This window comes from Amphibalanus amphitrite, unplaced genomic scaffold, assembly GCF_019059575.1.
Source record: "Amphibalanus amphitrite isolate SeventyFive unplaced genomic scaffold, NRLGWU_Aamphi_draft 000084F_arrow, whole genome shotgun sequence".
Taxonomy (NCBI): domain Eukaryota; kingdom Metazoa; phylum Arthropoda; class Thecostraca; order Balanomorpha; family Balanidae; genus Amphibalanus; species Amphibalanus amphitrite.
Genome location: NW_024881580.1, coordinates 1,166,331 through 1,173,986, shown reverse-complemented (window position 1 = coordinate 1,173,986; position 7,656 = coordinate 1,166,331). Strand labels below are relative to the sequence as shown.

Genomic DNA, 7,656 nt, shown 5'->3' with positions numbered 1-7,656 from the left:
TCATAGCACTTGATGCACGTGCCCTGACCCGTGATCGGCGGCGGCTAGTACTCTTGCCGGCGCTCACATACGTGCTGGTTGCCCCGGCAACGAGCTATTGACCAATGAGAAGCGAGGAAAGTGCAACGTCACTGCGATTTTTCATATACCTGTGCCCCCCGTAGCGCGCTTCTCATTGGTCAATAGCCCGTTGCCGGGGCAACGTGCACGTATGTGTGCGCGGGCTAGCGCGCTAGCCGGCCGCCGAACAGCGCTCTGGTGAGGCTAGGGTTTGTCTCGGCGGCGTTTATTATATTTACCACTTAACTGAGAACATGGTGCATGTAACACAAATATTACCAGTATTTTTAGGATACCTCGCACTTCAGGTAAGTTTCCCTTGTTGCTACTTGTGTTGTTTTGCTCAGCTAATGCGTCAGCAGTCAGCACGCCAATGGATGGATGACGTGTCAGTGTCCTTTGAATTTATACTGATACTAGAATCTGTCGTTAATGAGTTATGTTTTTTGACATTGGTTTCAGAAAGTCGGCAGTGGAAAAGTATGGTATGGGGTTTCAGTTTGAAGTTGCAGGGTCCCCTGGAGGTTTCAGGCTGTTGCACTCCTGATGTTACGTCGGTAGGTACGGCTCTCGCGAGATTAAGCGGTAGGTTTTGCACTTTAACATTCCTTATATCTCAGAAACTAATCAATCTGCGACCAGACTGGAAAACATCCACAGTACGGCGGATGCCCGTGAGACCTGCTTGCGCCGGAATTCGGCACAAGTGATTTTGCGCTGAAATTTCTGTATGATTTGTGCAGAAAATTGGGTGCCAGTTTGTACCAAAATTAAGCCACGTTCATATAAAGCACATGTGCACATCTACCGATCAAAGCTATATCAACCAGACAGAGTGTTCCGCGCCTTGGATGCTCTCCATGTTTGAGCATCCAAAAAGTTTCTTTATTTCCACGGAAACCCAAGGGAAACCCAATACCTCAATACCCTTAGCGCACTGCAGCGTCGTGCAGTGAAACAAGGCCTGAGCAGAAGTTCCGGCCTACAAATATCGGCGGAGCCGTGTGTTCGAGGCTAGCAGGAGCCAGCGAGGGCCGGGCAGCGGAGCAGCACGTGCTCCGGCACATCAGCCTCTTCTCGGCGCCGCAGAGCGCCGCGGGGCACCGCCTGTCTGGGCACTGCTGGCACGCCGCGGAGTGGAGACTGCCGTTTCGGTGCACGTACTGGAGCGAGCGGCCCCAGTGGCCCGCCGTCATCCGATCCACAGAGACGGCGCCCTCTCGTCCTCTTCGGGGATAGGGAGCGGCGGCACGCTTCCGAAGAGTGACTCGGACCAGTTGTCGCGCCATCGATGCGAGGCCAAACAATGGACCGTCCTGGTCAGCGAGCGGGCGTTTGAGGGCAGGGGCCAGACTTGTTTGGCCAGGTTATCCGTGCTCTCATTCCCCTCGATACTCTATAAAGTATAAACCCTGCTCGATACCGCAGTGGGCAGGAATCCACTGCAGTATTACTTAACGACGCTCGGTGGCGTTCAACAAGATCTTCCATACCTATCTCCACGCCGAGGGTTGAAGCGTCACCTGGGCGGCCACTCCTCCGCTGAGAAGACTCAGGGCGGCTCGCCAGTTCGAGCACGCGACGACCGGGGCGGGGACGTCCCGTCCCGGAACCTCTCCAAAGCCGCCGCAGGGCGAATCTGCTGCTAGATTGACCAGCGTGCCGGCTAAATACGGTGACCGTCTCTCGCCAAAAAAAATCTGCGGCCGCCCTGCGCCGAAAAATTAGGCCCCTCCCATGCGCTGAATTCAGCGCATGCGAAATTACGCCGGACTAGCGCCAAAATTTTCGGCGCAATCCCGCCACTACGCCGGACTTATTCGGCATAACGTGTATTTTTTTTCCAGTCTGGATCTACGATGAAGCCATTTTACACAGCATGGCCGGCTTGTGAACCAACAAGTCGATCGCATCTTCAACACTTATAAGCTTAAGACGACGAAGATATAGCCTGAAGTACACTAAATTTTCTAGGTGCAAAACCTACCGCTAAAACCCGCGAGACCTGTACAGCGCACCGCAGAAGTACCCAATGTGCGGTTTCAGCCTTATCTGTAAGAATCTTGGTTTCAGCCATGTTCATGCTTTGCTTCTGTATCTTAGGAGCGATTTGCCAGACTACAATAAATTTTGGAATGTATCTTACATAATACATGCATTATCTTTCTTGCAGCTGCATATTTATCTTTTCTATCAACTCCTGGATCACTTTTTATTAACCCGCGCCCCGTTGGGGTCTGCCGAGCAATGCGCCCTTTGGGGGGGGGGGGAGGGGGCAATTTGGCCCTCCCCCTAAGATCTCGAGAACCACGCAACATAGCGACAAGCGGCAAATGGCGTTGGATAGCCCCAACAGGGAACTACCTTGTGACCAAATTTTATTGACCTAGGTCAAACCGATGACGTCACAGGTCGGGTCAAAGGTCGAATTTTCACCGTTTACAGGCATTTCAAGAAATGCGTTGTAAAATCGAGTAAATGCATTTCATTGAAAATCATCGATGGGGTATTGTTCGTCAAACACATATTTTGTTATTTGAGGTCACTGATACCAGGTCAGGTCACAGAGGTCAGGTCACTGAGGGTCACAATATGAAAATATCATGTGGTACATGTTTTATGGTCCATTTTATGTCAAATGCGATTATGTGGGACAGGCAGCCCTTGGGGTCAGTTTAGATTATGTTCTGGTGAAGGTCAGGTCAAATTAGGTCAAATTTCAAAAGTTGATATTTTGCATAAAATGGGTATCGATTCGATGCAGCTCGTCACGGGGAGTTCAATGGTGGTCTTTGTTTTGCCCTACGTGGTCTAGAATCGCTAAAAATTGAGTTAAAAAATTGACGTCATCATTATTGAACAGTTTTTTTTTTCGCTATAACTTGGCCAAAAAACGAGATATCGATCAGAAATTTGGTATGTACATAGAAGAGCGTAGGGACTATCACATATATTCCGGATTATTCCAAATTCGATTTTTTTTTTTTTGAGTAAAAAATCATTTATTTTAATTTTTGGGGGTCAAAAACCCAAAATTTTGAAAATCCGAGACAGCAGTTTTGTAGCGCCGCTTTTTGTCTACTAGACCACATAAAGAACTTTGCTTGGTAACTGTAGATTTGGTGAGCGTTTCAAGATTGCATGTTTTTGCTCATTTTGGTCGAACATGACCTCAGTTCGACCTCAATTACTCCTGACCTAAGGTGACCTAAGACTTGAAATTTGGTGTGAAGGTGTCAAATTGATGCCCGGAAAGGTACTGAAAATTTGGCGGTGCTGCGCGCCGCCGTTTTCTTGCTATTCAGGAAAAACCACAGGGGGGGGGGCAAATTGCCCCCCCCCCCAACGGGGCGAGGGTTAAGACTGGTAAAACCTCACATTACTTCAGCAGCGTGCTGTATCTGCTGGCCTGTGGCAGTTGGCACCCACTACAACACCGGCTGAGGGTGTTGCAGAATACTGCTGCCTGGTTGTTTGGGCAGATTCTGCTTCAGTCAGTTCATGTGACATGCTGGGGTGAGGCTGAGGGGTGAGAAATTACAGCAGTTTTAGTGGGGAATGCTGCTCGGCTCCAAGTCAGCTTGTGCTGCAAACATAGGTGGAGCTTTTCCAGGGAAGTTGGTGGGGCAAAAAGTCGTCAAACCCACAATGTCCGATTATAAAGTTGAATAAAATGCCACCCACACTGAATCAATTCCTATCATTACAGACATATTTTTGCATTAAACAGACATTTCAAAGCTCTTCAATGCGAAAAAGATTAATTTGCAAAGCAGCAAAGTCTTAGAAATCAGCTGAAGTTGGTGGGGCAAAACGCTTATTGGTGGGGCAAAATATCAAGTTGGTGGGGCAGCCGCCCCACCAACTGCATAGAAAGCTCCGCCCCTGGCTGCAAAGTGCGAAACCATGGACTCAGTCTGCATTCTTCAGTAGAGGTGGCTGAGTCATTGGTCTGGGAGGTAGGTAAACTAGATGTAAGTTGGATTGAGATAATGCAGTAGCACTGCAGCATGCAGAGTTGCAGCAGAGAAGGGAATGCACTTCTTGTAAGCATTGACTACCACCTTGCCTTGATGTTATAGGCCAGCCTCATCGACTGTTGACACCCTCCATGTCTCGTGTCATGTAATTGCAGACACTGGCACTTGTTTTGACATGAGTGCTGCTCCACGTGGAGACACCGTCAGTCACTGGTGGACTGTTGGGTGAATGCTGGGCAGCTGCAGCCGGCTGCGCCCTGGCAGTGTTACTGCACATGGCAGTGTTCTGTTCATGGAAGTGTTACTGGCAGTGTTCTGAGGGTGCTGGTCAATGCTGCGATGGAACCTCAGACTGGTTAACCACCGCAACAAGCCACCACTTTTGAGTGTGGGTGAATCGTTCCACCGTTCCGCTCTGTCGGAGCAGAAGAATGACGACGAACGGGCTATCCAGCTATCGCTATCGTGTCTGCCTCGGCTACGACTGACGGGAACTCGCAATTACTGAACTGCGTCCCGTTGTCCGTAGCGAGTTCGTCCGGATAAGGCTCACGAGACAACACCCTTGCCAGGATCCGGATGATGTCGACGTCGTCGCAGAAGGGTCGGTGGAGCTTGCACACACTTGCTGTGGTAATTATGAGCAGGAGTGCGGAGCCGTGGGAATTTCAGACGGCTCCGGCTCCGGCTCCGGAGAAAAAAATCGCGCGCTCCGGGTGAAATGCCATGGCGGCTCGGGATCCGAGCAAAATGGTCCGGCTCCGGCGGCTCCTGCTCCGGCTTCGGCTCCAATACTCAATCACCCCCTATGGCCTATGCAATTAATTAACGGGTGGAAGAAAAAGACGATGGGATTGGCGCACGTTGCTTCTGTATTTGCATAACAAGGCTATTTTCATATTTTGATTACCGCATGTTTTACTGCCTTGAACTGTCAAACCGAACTAGGTCAATATATTTTATTTTCATCAAAAAAGGAGCCAGAGTTTTTGACGGCTCCGGCTTCGGCTCTAGCTCCGGCTCCGGCTCCGCACCCCTGGTTGTGAGTGACCGTCGCCGCAAAACTAGCGGCTGGTGGTCCGCCCGGGTAGGTCCCAGGACTTCCGGCCCAATTTAGACCGAGGCCGGCCTTGACACACTGCTCGGACTCTGAGCGTGCCGGGACGTCAGCTTGTTCACTCCTCGCATGTTGACACCTGACACCGTTTTTGGAGTACATTGGGCGGGGCTGCTTACCCTGCCGCCCCAACGTTGGCCAAACGATATTTCCAAGTCGCCGTCGCCTTTGAAGTCTGATGATCAGACCGGCTTCGCCAAGATAAAGTGATGAGGGTGTGCAGTGTGCACCTTGTAGTGAGACATTTTGACACGCTGGAAAAGTTACACTTCTTGGAAAACTCGAGTACGACTGGTCGCCAAATATGTATATCGTTTAGATTCGTAGTTCATGGCGATGATGTTTGCGTAGTGCGTAATTCGTATCGCTGCGTCACGGTAGCGCCCAACCCGACGACCTGTGTACCGTCGTCAGGTGATCTAGTGCCGATTTGCGATTTCAGGGTCACGATATCCAGTTACCGCTAGCCAGCTCTGCACAGCGCTTCGAGTCTAGAGAAACAATACATTGATTTTACGTAAAAAAGAATGGAGCGGTTGATTCTCGACGAAAAATGCTGCATAACTGACCGTATTTTCACTGTTCACAGGTTACGGAGGTCCTTGCTGAACTAACATCAGAACAATGCATAGACTTGGGCTTCAACAAAGCCAATCTTCTCTGCTCCTATTGCAAGGAGTTGCAAGATTTCAGCTTAACAGCCTTGAGGTGAGTAACTATTAGAATTTAGAGAAGTAAACTTTGTGTTTTCCCCGTTGTAAGAATTTCAAATTGCCATCGTTGTAACTTGCTTGACAGCATCGCACTTACTGCTACTGTTCAGCCTCTTCGCTGTTTCTTTCACATGTGACTTAAGCTAAAGCTACTGAGTTGATCTACTGACTTACTGAGTACTGATCCACTCTTCTGAATTGTTTGTATGGCGTTTCCTCCTCAGTCAATGTCCAGGCCCCGGCTATCTCACGCTGACTGTGTCACCACTCTGCCGCAGAGATAACTGCTCCAAGTGCTGCACAGCCGACAGCGGCACCCCCGAGATCCGGCGCTACCCGCGCGCGCTGCTCGAGGTCTGCGGATGACGACTGGGGGCCTTCCCAGGTCCAGGGTACGTGGTGCCAACGGAATGGGGGCTCGGCGACCCCGTCAACTAGGCTTGGTTCGATGTCGTACGGTGCCATTTCTGAATCCTGAGTAGGCACACGAAGAACTTGTTCACTACGAGCGCTTAATTGCTAGCTTAGGTCACATATTTTGGACTTGTGTGCTTGAGTTTCACGCCTCGATTGTTGAATGCCCTCACTCAACCCGTACTGGCTGACTGAGACCCGTGGCGTGTTCGCAGCGTTCGTTAAGAGCGACCGACCTGCGCGGTACCCGGGTCTGCGGGTGAAGTACGTGCGCGGCGCCGACCCCGTCATCAAGCTGATGGACGAGGAGGAGCGCGTGCAGGAGGTCAGTGACATTCTGATGGGGAGGGCAGGATCGGGAGACGGCTGGGAACAAGGCTAGCAGAGGATGGACGAAGAGAGATGGACGGAGGTTCGGGAATGGTTATGCTCTCGTTACAGTGTGTCGAGGCTAGATGCGTTTTGTTGTGCGATGGATCTCGTGGTAGGTCGGAGGTACCGAACACTCTGTAGTCTCATTCGGATCATGGCCATAAATCTTAGTATGCCATGAAGCCTCAATAAACAAACAAGCATCGCTGGTTCAGACATTGTTCGCATGGGAGTGCCCTGTTAAAATATGATTGATGTTTTTTAACACGTCCTCAAATCTGTAGGCACATATCGTCCATTTTTAGCCTGTCAACTGTGAAGAGGCCGTACGTGACGTAGAAATAGTGTGATAAACCTGCCTGTGGTGACGTGTTATTATGACGTTTATGTTGCGACTGTTTCAGACTCTTGCGATTGACAAGTGGAACACCGACTCTGTCGAGGAGTTCCTTGGTCTCTATCTGGAGTCGGCAGCCGAGGCCGACGAGCTTGACGACAACAGCATCTCGAAGGAGGAGCTGTAGAGGGCCTACGGCGTCCTGGGGCGTCGCGCGGGCTCCGTGATGTGCCGCTCGGCGGCGGCGGCTTCCAATGGGGCGGGTCGAGGTGGCGGGACACGCTGTCTTCTCTCTGCCTCTGCCCAATGTGCCGGGTGTTTTTGCCGAGACGGCGCTCGGACACCACTGCCGGCGGTGAGGCCGCGCTGCGCGGGCGCCGGCTGGGGCGGTGCTGACTGGTAGTGTGTCTGTCTGACGGGCCCGCTCGTCCGGCCTTCCTGCCGTCCGCGGCGTTCTGCCGACGAGCGGGCGGACGTCGGGCGGTGGGATGCAGGGCCGGTCCGCCGCCGCCGGCGCAGGATGAAGGCCGGGCTGGAAGCGGCACTGCCGTCGGCCTGGCCGGAGGTAGCGCCGGCGGACGGGCGGACCGACCGAGCGTCCCACGCGCACTGGTCACCTTCTCCCGCCGGTCCCGAGCGGTACGGCGTCCCCCGGTCCCATCT

General features: G+C 51.9%; 1 pseudogene; it reads left to right on the top strand.

The window, feature by feature from the left end:
• Nucleotides 1-312: 312 nt before the first annotated feature.
• Nucleotides 313-7,256, top strand: LOC122379763 (annotated as a pseudogene).
• Nucleotides 7,257-7,656: the final 400 nt, after the last annotated feature.